This window comes from Coregonus clupeaformis, chromosome 19 (genome assembly GCF_020615455.1).
Source record: "Coregonus clupeaformis isolate EN_2021a chromosome 19, ASM2061545v1, whole genome shotgun sequence".
NCBI lineage: Eukaryota > Metazoa > Chordata > Actinopteri > Salmoniformes > Salmonidae > Coregonus > Coregonus clupeaformis.
This window is the reverse complement of record NC_059210.1, coordinates 17,703,909-17,718,595: the sequence shown is the minus strand read 5'-3', so window position 1 is coordinate 17,718,595 and position 14,687 is coordinate 17,703,909. Positions and strand designations below refer to the sequence as shown.

The 14,687-nt window shown below is 44.1% G+C and overlaps 1 long non-coding RNA gene across 1 annotated transcript; it reads right to left on the bottom strand.

Annotated features, from left to right (window-relative positions):
- Positions 1-12,806: 12,806 nt before the first annotated feature.
- LOC121531365 lies at positions 12,807-14,442 on the bottom strand. Its single transcript, XR_005994135.1, has 2 exons — positions 14,367-14,442; positions 12,807-13,625 (listed from the first exon to the last, which is right to left on the bottom strand). It is a non-coding gene; the product is annotated as an uncharacterized LOC121531365 (long non-coding RNA).
- Between the last annotated feature and the right edge of the window lie 245 nt (positions 14,443-14,687).

Genomic DNA, 14,687 nt, shown 5'->3' with positions numbered 1-14,687 from the left:
CGTGACGTGCCTTTCATTATTGTGATGACTATTATTTATCTAATAATTACCTACTATGTTTAATTGTTACTAGACTAAATGAATCATGTAACAATTAACTCATTAGGAATTTGGGGCACCACAGGAAAAGTTGTTTAACGAGTTACCGTTTCCCGAATTAACTCTAAAGATATCTAGATATTTCTTATCATTTAACAGTTATTTATTAATCATTTACCTCATATCAGTCTCATTCTGAAAGTTGTAGGCTCTTTAAGTCTGCACGAACCCGGGTCTTACTGATCATTGGCGGCAAAAGTCTCTAAAACAAAGGACATTCCTTTCACCATACTAGAGGCCAGAGATAGATTATCCTATCTCTAATTTATGGCAGTATTAAGGTGTGTGTCCCCCCGTGGTTAAGAGGGTCTAGTTGTTGTAGGCCATTTGCCAAGCTGATATGAGGCCTTTGATCCTCACCCAGGGAGAGTCATGACAGGTGCTTCTACAAAGTATTGACTCAGGGGTGTGAATACTTATGTAAATTAGATATTTCTGTATATAATTTTCAATAAATTAGCAACATTTTCAAAAAACATGTTTTCACTTTGTCATTATGGGGTATTGTGTGTAGATGGGTGAGGAAAAAAATATATTTAATCAATTTTGAATTCAGGCTGTAACACAACACAATGTGGAATAAGTCAATTGGAATGAATGCTTTCTGAGGGCACTGTACCTGTTCAGTATCAGGCATTCTCCCAGATTGAAGAAGAAACATCCAAGACCTCACGATCCCACTATCGCTCCCCATTGACGTCACAGCTTCCCCTAGCAGTGGTAACCATATACATTACTTTCAATGCAAATACCTGGGAGATCTAGAAAATTATAGGATGGCGATTTAGATGGTACAATGATTCCCTACGCTATTCATTGCTTGTTTTCTCACATAAACTGAAATTGAGCAAACAGGAAAACTTTAGCAATGAGGAAAAGACAGAGCCATTTCCGCTACATAACACAGCCACAAAGTCAGAACAGCTTTCCCATTTTGACAACAGATGCTGCTCCAACGGGATAAATCAATAGGCGAATATCACAGCCAATCACAACACTGGCGGGTAAGTAATACTGTGAAAAACTATGGGTGGGTTGCACCATCATCTAGGATTAGAGCTAATCTAGGTAAAGTATATCTAGGTTTCCAATTTCGTCAGAGATGTATTGCACCACTTCATTTTAAATCTGGATCAGTAAATCTATGATTAACGTTTTTAAACTATGATTAGTGACATATTACACCAAGATATTAGGTATTTCGTGAGTTGAAACAAAGTAGCTAACCTACTTGACAAATGAGGCAACAAAGTTGCTGTTCCTTGATAAAATAATAACTTCTTCCGACAGCTCAGGGTCAAAGTCAACAGGAAGATATTAGGTATTTCGTGAGTTGAAACAAAGTAGCTAACCTACTTGACAAATAAGGCAACAAAGTTGCTGTTCCTTGATAAAATAATAACTTCTTCCGACAGCTCTGGGTCAAAGTAAACAGGTATTGACGGTGGGAGCTTTTGAAGAAGGATGAGTTTCTGGTTACCAGACGTCCAGAGCGTGTCACCGTTATCATTGATCCTTTGATTCTCACAACTTTGTAAGGTTTAGGATCATAGGGAGTCATGAGTTTTCCTTTGACATGCTGATGGAAGAGTGTTGTGTCTTCTGGTTTGAGTGTGGAGGGTCGTGCTCGGTTCTTCTATTCAGCAGTCTTTTTCATGCATTGCTTTGCACGTTGGTTAGTGTCACGTAACTTGGCATTTGGTACAAAGTGAGGCATTGTGGGAAGTGTAGTGCAGAGTTTTCTTCTAAACATCAGCTCTGCTGGGGTTTGTTGAGTAGTTCCATGAGTGGTTGCGCAGTAGTTTCTAAGAAAACTGTAGAGATTTAGTTTCCAAGGTTTTCCTTCAGAGTTTGTGGCTGTGACAGTTTTCTTGAGTGTTCTCATGAAGCGTTCTGCTTCGCCATTAACTCTCGGCCAGTAAAGTGTTATCTTTCTATGCTTAAATCCAAGGTAGTGTCTGAAATTTGTGAAGGACTGTCCATTGAAGGGAGGTCCATTGTCCGTTTTTACAATCTCAGGTACTCCAAAGGAGGAGAAAACTTTGTCAAGCTTGGGAATGACAGAAGTGGAAGATGTGGTCTTTACGATTTCAACTTCCGGATACCTTGAGAATTCGTCGACAACTACGAGTAGGTAGTCACCCGATGGGAAAGGACCGCAGAAATCGACTGATACTTCTAGCCATGGACCATTGGGTAGTTTCGACATAGACAGTGGTTCCATAAGATTTTCTGCAGTGGCAGCTTGACATGGAATGCTGTGCTGAATTGCTTTTTCCACCATGTCATCGATGCCTGGAAACCAAACCTTCTCTCTTAGTAGCTGTTTTGTTTTCACAATACCTAGATGTCATGTGTGAGCTAGGTTGATTGCTTTTTTTATGCAGAGAGGCTGGAAGAATGAGCCGTGTTCCTCTCAGAATGACATTTGCTTGTGCATTGATTGTTAGTTCATGTCTCATGCGAAAGAGTGCTTTTAATGTTTGGAAATCAGCATCTTGTGTGTCACGTGGTGAATCTTGCCAAGTTCCTGTGGACAATAGCCGCATCACCTTCTGTAGAGCTGAGTCTTTCTTTGTTTCTTCTTGCACCTCTGCTAGAGTCATCGCTTTGGGAACTGTGTTGTCAATGATAAAGTTCACATATTTCTCTGCCATGCGAGATATTCTTTGTGGTGTTTCCCCTACGATGGGATGTCTTGACATGTAGTCGGCAGGGTTGTCTTTACCAGCTTCGTACTTCACAGTGTAGCTATAGGGTTGTAGTCTCAGTCTCCATCGCTCAAGTCGTGCTGACCGTGAAGTGAGTTCCGTAGAGATACAAGTGAAAGTGTTCACATGCCCAGATGATCGCCAGAGCTTCTCTCTCAGTTTGTGAGTAGCGCTGTTCAACCTCTGAAAGCGCCCGGCTGGCATATGCGATGATATGGGCATCTTTGTCACTTGTAGGGTTGTGCTGACTCAGTATGGCACCTAAACTAACTGGGCTGGCGTCAACTAACAGTGTTGACTTCTTGGCTGGGTCAAAGTAGGCTGTCGTCATGTCATGCATCAGACATGTTCTTAATTATTTGATCGCAGACTGGTGCTGTGGTCCCCATGACCAGGTGTGATCTTTTCTTGTGAGCTCACGAAGAGGCTGTGCGGTTGTTGCGAAGTCTGGTATGAACCGTGAGCAGTACTGTATCATACCCAGTAGACTGAGAACTTCCGAGACATTTTGAGGTGCTGGCAGATTCTGTATGGCTTTGATTTTCTTTGGATCCGCCAAAATGCTTTTCTCTGAGAAAACATAGCCATAAAACTCAAGTGTTGTTTTGCTGTATTCAAATTTTTCTTTGTTCAACGTGAGATTTTTCTCTGAAACACAGCTTTGTGTCACGGATTCTGCCGAGGCTGCTCCTCCTCCTGGCTCGGGCAGGCTTCGGCATTCGTCGTCCCCGGAGTACTAGCTGCTGCCGATCGATGTTATCGGTGTCTGTCTAGTTTTGTCTGTATTGTTTACACCTGTTCCACATTATGTTTGATTGTTGCCCTATAATTACCCCTGTCTCTCATCGGGATCTTGTGTGTGATTGTTTCCCTTCACGTATGTCGTTTGTGAGCGGGTTATTTCCTCCCTGTGTGGAGTTATTCTGTGTTCATCTTTTCAGTATCGGATTAAAGTACGTTTCCGAGAGTTCCGTGTCCTGCGCCTGACTTCTTCAACCGCATCTCACTGACAGTCGTGACACTTTGAGACCTGCGTTGTGTTTATCTTGAGATCTACCGTAGACTAGGATGTCCTCGCTCATGTTTCTCACATTGGGAATGCCTTGGAGCACTTGCTGTATTGCATTCTGAAACACCTCGGCAGCTGAACTTATGCCAAAGTTCAGTCTGGTGTATCTCCAGAGGCCAGTATGAGTGGTGAAGGTTGTGATATACAGTTGAAGTCGGAAGTTTACATACACTTCTCTTAAGATAGCCACAGTAACTCTGTGTTGTTAAACTGTTTAAATACTTCTCTGTCAGAAATTGATCCTGTGTAGAGAGTGGATGCAAATATAACTGAGCCACGTGGATCACATATTATCAGAGACTTCAGTGTGTTGGTATACTTGTAGTTGGAATAAGTTTGGCTTTGCAGTAGCAGTGAGCTTGGTTTCTCCATCTTTAACACTGTTCAATTTAGTATTGCAAAGGTCATTGGAAAATCTCTCCTGTAGTTATCTGGCATATGTTCTGTGATGTTGTCCCTGTGAGGCCATACAGACAACTGACCTAGCATGTCATACATAAGGTCCACAGAGGAATTGAACACAGTGCTAACACTTTGTAAGTCCATATGACATCTGAAAGCCAGGTCTTTCAGGTCAACATTTTGTCTGAGTTTGATCAGCTCAAGCAGAAACTGCTGATGCAGGGGCATCTGTTGAATTTGCCTAACTACTTTCTTGTATGTCAAGGGGATAGTTGTCTGTGGGGATGTTTTATGATTTGGTACAAGTTATTAAACTGATCATACGTAAACCCAGTGCAATATTGGAAGTACACTGAACAAAAGTAGAAATGCAACATGCAACAATTTCAAAGATTTTACTGAGTTGCAGTTCATATAAGGAAATCAGTCAATTGAAATAAATTCATTAGGCCCTAATCTATGGATTTCACATGACTGGGAATACAGATATGCATCTGTTGGTCACAGATACTGTACCTTAACAAAAAGGTAGGGGCGTGGATCAGAAAACCAGTCAGTATCTGGTGTGACCACCATTTGCCTCATGCAGCAAGACACATCTTCGCATAGAGTTGATCAGGCTGTTGATTGTGGCCTGTGGAATGTTGTCCCACTTTTCTTCAATGGCTGTGCAAAGTTGCTGGATATTGGTAGGAACTGGAACACACTGTCGTACATGTCAATCCAGAGCATCCCAAACATGTTCAGTGGGTGACTGGATGTCTGGTGAGTATGCAGGCCATGGAAGAAAAGTATGCAGCTTCCAGGAATTGTGTACAGATCCTTGTGACATGAGGCCGTGCATTATCATGCTGAAACACGAGGTAATGGCGGCGGATGAATGGCACGTCAATGGGCCTCAGGATTTTGTAACGGTATATCTGTGCATTCAAATTGCCATCGATAAAATGTAATTGTGTTCGTTATCCGTAGCTTATGCCTGCCCATACCATAACCCCACCACCACCATGGGGCACTCTGTTTACAACGTTGACATCAGCAAATCGCTCGCCCACACAACGCCATCTGCCCGGTACAGTTGAAACCGGGATTAATCCGTGAAGAGCACACTTCTCCAGCGTGCCAGTGGCCATCGATGGTGAGAATTTTCCCACTGAAGACAGTTACGACACCGAACTGCAGTCAGGTCAAGACCCATTGTGAGGACGACGAGCACGCAGATGAGCTTCCCTGAGACGGTTTGTGCAGAAATTCTTTGGTTGTGCAAACCCACAGTTTCATCAGCTGTCCGGGTGGCTGGTCTCATACGATCCCACCGGTGAAGAAGCTGGATGTGGAGGTCCTGGGCTGGCATGGTTACACGTGCTCTGCGGATGTGAGGCTGGTTGGACGTACTGCCAAATTCTCTAAAACGACTTTATGGTAGAGAAATTAACATTACATTCTCTGGCTACAGCTCTGGTGGACATTCCTGCAGTCAGCATGCCAATTGAACACTCCCTCAAAACGTTTACTGTCCCCAGCACAAGGTGCATCTGTGTAATGATCGTGCTGTTTAATAAGGTTCTTGATATGTCACACCTGTCAGGTGTATGTGTTACACGCCTCGGACTGAGACGTGGTCAGCAGATAATAAACCTGAATTAAATGATGAGACGGAGAAACGTCAGTTGTGTTCAGTAGTAGGCATTCTCCAATATTTATTAAAAGATTAAACTTTTTTTGTTGTCAAAATCAATTATGCATTACAACTCTATTGTAGTATTAAATCTCCCATTACATATTCCAGTATCCCAAACAATTAAAGGTCTCAGGTTCAAAAAACCTATCACCATACTTCTACACATTCACATCATATGCTGTACCAGTCAAAAGTTTGGACACACTTACTCATTCAAGGGTTTTTCTTTATTTTTATTATTTTCTACATTGTATAATAATAGTGAATACATCAAAACTATGAAATAACACATATGGAATCATGTAGTAACCACAAAAGTGTTAAACAAATCAAAATATATTTTATATTTGAGATTCTTCAAATAGCCACCCTTTGCCTTTATGACAGCTTTGTACACTCTAGGCATTCTCTCAACCAGCTAACAGTTATTTGGGCATTGATACAAAATAGTCCAGTATTGCAATGCTTCACTGGATCAATCTGAAACTTTGCACACACACTGCTGCCATCTACTGGCCAAAGTCTAAATTGCGTCTAAACTGCAATATTAATTTGTGGTCTTTCTCTTGCATTTCAAAGATGACAAAAACATAAATAAATAAAAGTCTAATGGGCAGGTGGAACGGGTGAATCAGGATGTGGGTAGGTTCCTGCGGTACTACTGCCAGGACCGGCCAGGGGAGTGGTCGGTGTTCTTGCCATGGGCGGAATATGCCCAGAACTCTCTCCGCCACTACTCCACTAACCTAACGCCATTTCAAAGTGTTTTAGGTTATCAGCCGGTTCTGGCACCATGGCATCAGAGCCAGACCGAGGCTCCTGTGGTGGATGACTGGATTCGGCGCGCGGAGGAGACGTGGAACGCTGCTCACGTCCACCTCCAACGCGCCGTGTGTCACCAGAAGGCCACACTGACCGCCACCGCAGTGAGGCCCCGGTCTTTGTACTGGGTGATCGGGTCTGGCTCTCGACCCGGAATCTGCCCCTCCGCCTGCCCTACCGGAAGCTGAGCCCGCGGTATGTGGGGCCGTTCAAAGTCCTGAGGAGAATAAACAAGGTTACTTATAGGTTACTACTCCCTCCAGATTACCGCATTAACCCCTCGTTCCATGTGTCTCTCCTCAGGCCGGTGGTGGTTGGTCCGCTCCAGGAGTCTGGACATAGAGGGCGCCCCTGTGTACTCCGTCCATTCCATCCTGGATTCGAGGCTTCGGGTGGGGGGCCTTCAGTACCTCGTGGAGTGGGAGGGGTACGGTCCGGAGGAGTGGTGCTGGGTCCCGGTGAGGGATATCCTCAATCCCTCCCTGTTGCAGGATTTCCACCGTCGCCATCCTGGCCGTCCCCTAGGCCGGTGTCGGCGAGCTGCTGGGGGGGTACTGTCACGACTTCCTCCGAAGCTGCCACCTCTCCTTGTTCGGGCAGGTTTCGGCGTTCGTCGTCACCGGCCTTCTAGCCACTGCCGCTCCTCATCTCATTATTCCATTTGTTTTGTCTTGTTTATTACACACACCTGGTTCATATCCCCTCATCAGTACCTGTATAAGTGTTCCCTCTGCCCCCTTGTCTTTGTGTGTGATTGTTTATTGTGGAGAGTAGTGAAGCTTGGTGGAGCTCCTTGTATTTTGTATCGCTGGGATATTTCCCCGTGTGCTGTGTATTTTCCAGTGCACCTGTTTTGCGCACTGGAGTGTTTTGACGCGTTACTGCGTAACTGTGGTTGCGGAATAAAGCCTGTTATTCTGTGATTGACCCTCCTGCGCCTGACTTTTTCAACATCACCTCATCACAGTGGCAGTCCGTTGCGCCTCTCTCTACACAACTTGAACAGACGTATGGTCTCTCTCGTCTTTGGAACGCTGGCTTACTGGAAGTACATTGACACGAGTGTTCTGGTGTTTTGGGCTGCTTCAAAGATTCAATAACATTTGTTAGGGCCTCGACTCATTTGCTGGATAGTTTTATTTTTGCTCTTTAGCTCAGTATTTTGCTCAACTTTGACTTCATTAGCTTTGAGCTGGGCGCTGTGGGCGTGTCGTCTTGTGACGGGAAATTTGGCCCAATCTACGCTGTCTCTCACTTTCATCGCTTGTTATTTGATTACATGCCTCAGCAATGCTTCATCAGATACAGTGTTATCAGAGAGGAGGGGTCTCAACTGTGGTCCTCTGTAGCTCAATTGGTAGAGCATGGTGCTTGTAACGCCAGGGTAGTGGGTTCGATCCCCGGGACCACCCATACGTAAAAATGTATGCGCACATGACTGTAAGTTGCTTTGGATAAAAGCGTCTGCTAAATGGCATATTATTATTATTATTATTAACTGATGTTGCTGTGTTTTGTACCTAAGCCCTAATACACTGTGTGTAGGTATACGTTTTGGACCGTATGATTGTCATACTTGACGTCTGAGTTAGCCTGTTTAGACATAAACAGAATATTTTGCTTCAGTCCTACCATTCTGTATAGGAACTGCTGAGGTGTCTCGTGTTCGTGTTGCTTTGTGCACATCAGTTCCTGGAAGAGTTCAGTGATGCTCTTTTCTCCTAAGTGAGACTGGAGGAAACTTTTCAGCTCTGCAACACCAATTTCATCCTTACTTATTAGCATGTCTTTAAAGTGTCCTGGTTTGATGATGCGGAAGACGGCTCTGATGATTTCAGATTCATTGTGTTTTTCGTTTAACCCCTCTTCTATTTGTCTACATACGCTGTTATAACTAATGTCAGATGTGTTGTCCCCTATTTGACCCCCATGTATTTTAAACTCCCTGCGCTGCAGATATGGTAGGCCTCTGATGGCGACCACGCTATCAGCTGTGAGGTGTTTCATGTGGTCAGTGCTCAAGTTTTTAGACAAGTTGCTACATTCCTTTACAGGAGGTGATTTGTCTGGTGTGGCAGGTGTTACTTTACACTGAAGCAGTTTTCTGCTCCTCATTACTGGTCAACATTTTGTGTTTCAGTATCAGCAGTAGCTACCGTAGCAGATAAATCTGGTAGCACCTCACCCTCCGTACTAACTTGAGTAGTCACTGGACTCGCTTCACGCCCTTGGATAACCTCGTCAATAGCATCCTTTATAAACAGTAGCTGAGCCATACCGCTATCCTCTAGCTCGGCTATTCCCAAACTGGGGTACGCGCAATGCCATCGGGGGTACGCCAAATAAAAATGTGATTCACATTTTCAAACAGTCCATTTAGAACGGGGCTATACATTTGGGTGATGTTTTTTTCTCGCCTGAGTAGCCTCGTTTCACTGACAAAAAATCAAATTAAACCATCTAGTGTTCAGCGCAATAACAACACAATGTCAAATACAGGTAGCCTAATCAAATAATTAACATCCAATCACATTAACCATTACTCTCTCACGGGAATTCCACTAAAGGTCCGTATGTAGCCAAACGTAGCTGCTGCTCATTCCGTTTGCTCGAAAATTGATAAATGGTTTAGCAGTACTACACCTGCACCTGTCGATTACATAAGTTGTTCTGCTTCCACGAGCACATCCAATGATAGCATCAGTAATTCTACATTTGTTGCTAGCCCAGCTAGCATGGACACTGATGAGTTGTGAATCTGATGCAGCCGAAGAGCTACTGCCCCCTTACCCGGGAAAGCACCGAACAACAGACAGGGACGTTGGACCTTTCGAAGAGGTGCAAATATGATGAGAACTACATTGATTTGGGGTTCACTTATATTGGGAGTGGTGCCTTTCCTCACCCACAGTGTGTTATACACTGCTCAAAAAAATAAAGGGAACACTTAATCAACACAATGTACCTCCAAGTGAATCACACTTCTGTGAAATCAAACTGTCCACTTAGGAAGCAACACTGATTGACAATACATGTCACATGCTGTTGTGCAAATGGAATAGACAACAGGTGGAAATTATAGGCAATTAGCAAGACACCCCCAATAAAGGACTGGTTTTGCAGGTGGTGACCACAGACCACTTCTCAGTTCCTATGCTTCCTGGCTGATGTTTTGGTCACTTTTGAATGCTGGCGGTGCTTTCACTCTAGTGGTAGCATGAGACGGAGTCTACAACCCACACAAGTGGCTCAGGTAGTGCAGCTCATTCAGGATAGCACATCAATGCGAGCTGTGGCAAGAAGGTTTGCTGTGTCTGTCAGCGTAGTGTCCAGAGCATGGAGGCGCTACCAGGAGACAGGCCAGTACATCAGGAGACGTGGAGGAGACGTAGGAGGGCAACAACCCAGCAGCAGGACTGCTACCTCCGCCTTTGTGCAAGGAGGAGCAGGAGGAGCACTGCCAGAGCCCTGCAAAATGACCTCCAGCAGGCCACAAATGTGCATGTGTCTGCTCAAACGGTCAGAAACAGACTCCATGAGGGTGGTATGAGGGCCCGATGTCCACAGGTGGGGGTTGTGCTTACAGCCCAACACCGTGCAGGACGTTTGGCATTTGCCAGAGAACACCAAGATTGGCAAATTCGCCACTGGCGCCCTGTGCTCTTCACAGATGAAAGCAGGTTCACACTGAGCACATGTGACAGACGTGACAGAGTCTGGAGACGCCGTGGAGAACGTTCTGCTGCCTGCAACATCCTCCAGCATGACCGGTTTGGCGGTGGGTCAGTCATGGTGTGGGGTGGCATTTCTTTGGGGGGCCGCACAGCCCTCCATGTGCTCGCCAGAGGTAGCCTGACTGCCATTAGGTACCGAGATGAGATCCTCAGACCCCTTGTGAGACCATATGCTGGTGCGGTTGGCCCTGGGTTCCTCCTAATGCAAGACAATGCTAGACCTCATGTGGCTGGAGTGTGTCAGCAGTTCCTGCAAGAGGAAGGCATTGATGCTATGAACTGGCCCGCCCGTTCCCCAGACCTGAATCCAATTGAGCACATCTGGGACATCATGTCTCGCTCCATCCACCAACGCCACGTTGCACCACAGACTGTCCAGGAGTTGACGGATGCTTTAGTCCAGGTCTGGGAGGAGATCCCTCAGGAGACCATCCGCCACATCATCAGGATCATGCCCAGGCGTTGTAGAGAGGTCATACAGGCACGTGGAGGCCACACACACTACTGAACCTCATTTTGACTTGTTTTAAGGACATTACATCAAAGTTGGATCAGCCTGTAGTGTGGTTTTCCACTTTAATTTTGAGGGTGACTCCAAATCCAGACCTCCATGGGTTGATAAATTTGATTTCCATTGATAATTTTTGTGTGATTTTGTTGTCAGCACATTCAACTATGTAAAGAAAAAAGTATTTAATAAGATTATTTCATTCATTCAGATCTAGGATGTGTTATTTTAGTGTTTGTTTGAGCAGTGTATGTGCAAAAGTACTATCTCACAACTCGATGAAACCTTCACTCTTGCGCAGACATTTGAAACGAAACATGCCAATTTGAAAAATAAGCCACAGGAGTTTTTTTTGTGAAAATTAAGACGAATTTCAAGTAGTAAGACATGTATAAAAGCAACAGATACCATTAATAAGAAGGGGCTAGAAGCGTCTTATATGGTGAGCTACCGAGTGGCTAGGACAGGCAAGTCCAATAATCTTGTGGAGGACTTAATTATTCCTGCTGCTGCGGATATGGCTGGGACAATGCTGGGGGAAAAGGCAAAAAAAATTATACAGACAATGCCTAAATCAAACAACACTGTGACATGGCAGGAGATGTTTTGAAACAATTACTTCTTCGCATACAAGCCAGTGATTTCTATGCGTTACAGCTGGATGAGTCAACAGACGTGGCAGGCCTGGCACAGCTCCTGGTATATGTCCGTTACATTTATGGGGGGTCAATTAAGGAAGACATCCTCTTCTGCAAACCACTGGAAACCAGGACAACAATTTGTGACATCAAATAGACTTTGGTGGTCAAGTTGTGTTGGTATCTGTACTGATGGCGCAAAAGCCATGACAGGGAGACATAGTGGAGTGGTAACGCGCGTGCAAGCAGTTGCTCCCGAACGCCACTTGGGTACACTGCAGCATCCACTGAGAGGCTCATGCTGCCAAGGGAATGCCTGACAGCTTGAAAGACGTTTTGGACACTACAGTGAAAATGGTTAACTTTGTTAAAGCAAGGCCCCTGAACTCTCATGTATTTTCTGCATTATGCAATGATATGGGCAGCGACCATGTAATGCTTTTACAACATACAGAAGTGTGCTGGTTATCAAGGGGCAAAGTATTGACAAGTTTTTTTTTAAATTGAGAGACGAGCTTAAAGTTTTCTTTACTGACCATCATTTTCACCTGTCTGACCGCTTGCATGATGACGAGATTCTCACACGACTGGCCTATCTGGGATGTTTTTTCTCGCCTGAATGATCTGAATCTAGGATTACAGGGACTCTCCGCAACTATATTCAATGTGCGGGACAAAATTGAGGCTATGATTAAGAAGTTAGAGCTCTTCTCTGTCTGCATTAACAAGGACAACACACAGGTCTTTCCATCATTGTATGATTTTTTTGTGTGCAAATGAACTCAAGCTTACGGACAATGTCAAATGTGATATAGCGAAGCACCTGAGTGAGCTGGGTGCGCAATTTACGCAGGTACTTTCCTGAAATGGACGACACAAACAACTGGATTCATTATCCCTTTCATGCCCTGCCTCCAGTCCACTTACCGATATCTGAACAAGAGAGCCTCATCGAAATTGCAACAAGCGGTTCTGTGAAAATTGAATTTAATCAGATGCCACTGGATAGGGCTGCGCTCAGAGTATCCTGCCTTGGCAAATCGCGCTGTTTAGACACTGATGCCCTTTGCAACCATGTACCTATGTGAGATTGGATTCTTGGCCCTCACTAGCATGAAAACTAAATACAGGCCCAGACTGTGTGTGGAAAATAATTTAAGACAGACTCTCTCCAATACAACCCAACATTGCAGAATTATGTGCATCCTTTCAAGCACACCCTTCTCATTAAGCTGTGGTGAGTTATTCACAATTTCTGATGAGCAAATAAGGTTTTATATGTAAGATGGCTAAATAAAGAGCAAAATTATTGATTATTATTATATTATTATTTGTGCCCTGGTCCTATAAGAGCTCTCTGTCACTTCCCACGAGCCGGGTTGTGACAAAAACTCACACTCGTTCTTATGTTTAATAAATGTATCGTATAGTGTGTGTGTGGCAGGCTTACAAAAAAACAACATTTGAGAGTGCGCTGACGCTAGTGCTAGAGTGGGTACGCAGCTGGAGGTTGAATGTTTGAAGGGGTACGGGACTATAAAAAGTTTGGGAACCACTGCTCTAGCTCAAGTAGGGTCTTACAACACATTAATTCACACAAGCTGGGTCTAGCTCTGGTACCACATCAAGACTTTCAGCCAACTGGATCAGATGTCAGCGTAGACAACCTCTTCTTAATGGCCCAGACCAGTCCCTTCCTTTTGTCGTCGGACATGAACCACGCTTCCAAACACTTCAGGTACGTAGTGCTGCACTCTCTCTGCCAGGATCCCCTTTCACGCTGGTCACCTGCCGCTGCTTAGTCACCCACTCGTAGTCCTCTCGCTCTGGTCACAAGTCACGCTGTCCCTGGTTCATCGAGCTCTGGATCAGCTACCTCCTGAAGGTGGCACCGATCCCGGACGAGCCCCCCAAAATCTGTTACACGCCTCGGACTGAGATGTGGTCATCAGATAACAAACCTGAATTAACAGGATAAAATGATGAGACGGAGAAACGTCAGTTGTGTTCAGTAGTAGGCATTCTCCAAGATTTATTAAAATATTATATTGTCTTCATCTTTTGTTGTTGTTGTCAAAAAATCAACTCTATTGTAGTATTAAATCTTTCCATTCCATATTCCAGTATCCCAGAAAATAAAAGGTCACCATACTTCTACACATTCATATCGTATATAAATTACTGTACTATCATTGTCAATTTTGAAAAAGTTGTAAATTGCTGGAGGCCTGTGCTAAACAATGCTACAACCATTACACTATAAACCACTATAAACCACCAACACGTAAGCTAACAATGACCGAAACCAACTAGCCTAGAGCTAGCTAGTGCCCAGCCAAGCTAAATTTGTTTAGCATCAAGCTAGCGAACTGTTAAACGTTATTTTTGTACCAATATTAACACATTTTATCATCACATCGCATATTTACATATATTACCCGAACTAAACTGAGCCTTCGTTCATAGAAAATAAAACTAATAGGAGCTAAAACGTAGAGTAACTTAACTCCTTCTCTTACATGTAAACCATTAGCAACATAGCCAACCTCCATGACTTACAGTGGGGAGAATACCAATTAGTTTTTCACTCGATTAACACTCCCTCCAATTGCCTTCAAACATCACCAAACTCATGGACTATGTCATTAACCATGTTACCTCAATATTTTGAGGGCCATATTGCACTTTTGCACATTACATACCTGAATTAACAGGATAAAATGATGAGACGGAGAAACGTTAGTGGTTTTCAGTAGTAGGCATTCTCCAAGATTGAAGAAGAAACCTCCAAGACCTCACAATCTCACTAACGCTCCCATTTGAGGTCACGGCTCCGCCTAGTGGCAGTACTCATATACATTAATTTAAATGAAAATACCTAGGAGGCCTAGAAAATGATACAAGGGATGGACCCATAAAATAACAAACAAAAGAAAACATCAAAAATATGACCATACATATTTCTGTGTGTCACAAATGGATTGTCTTGGCAAAGGAAATATGCTCACTAACAGGGATGTAAA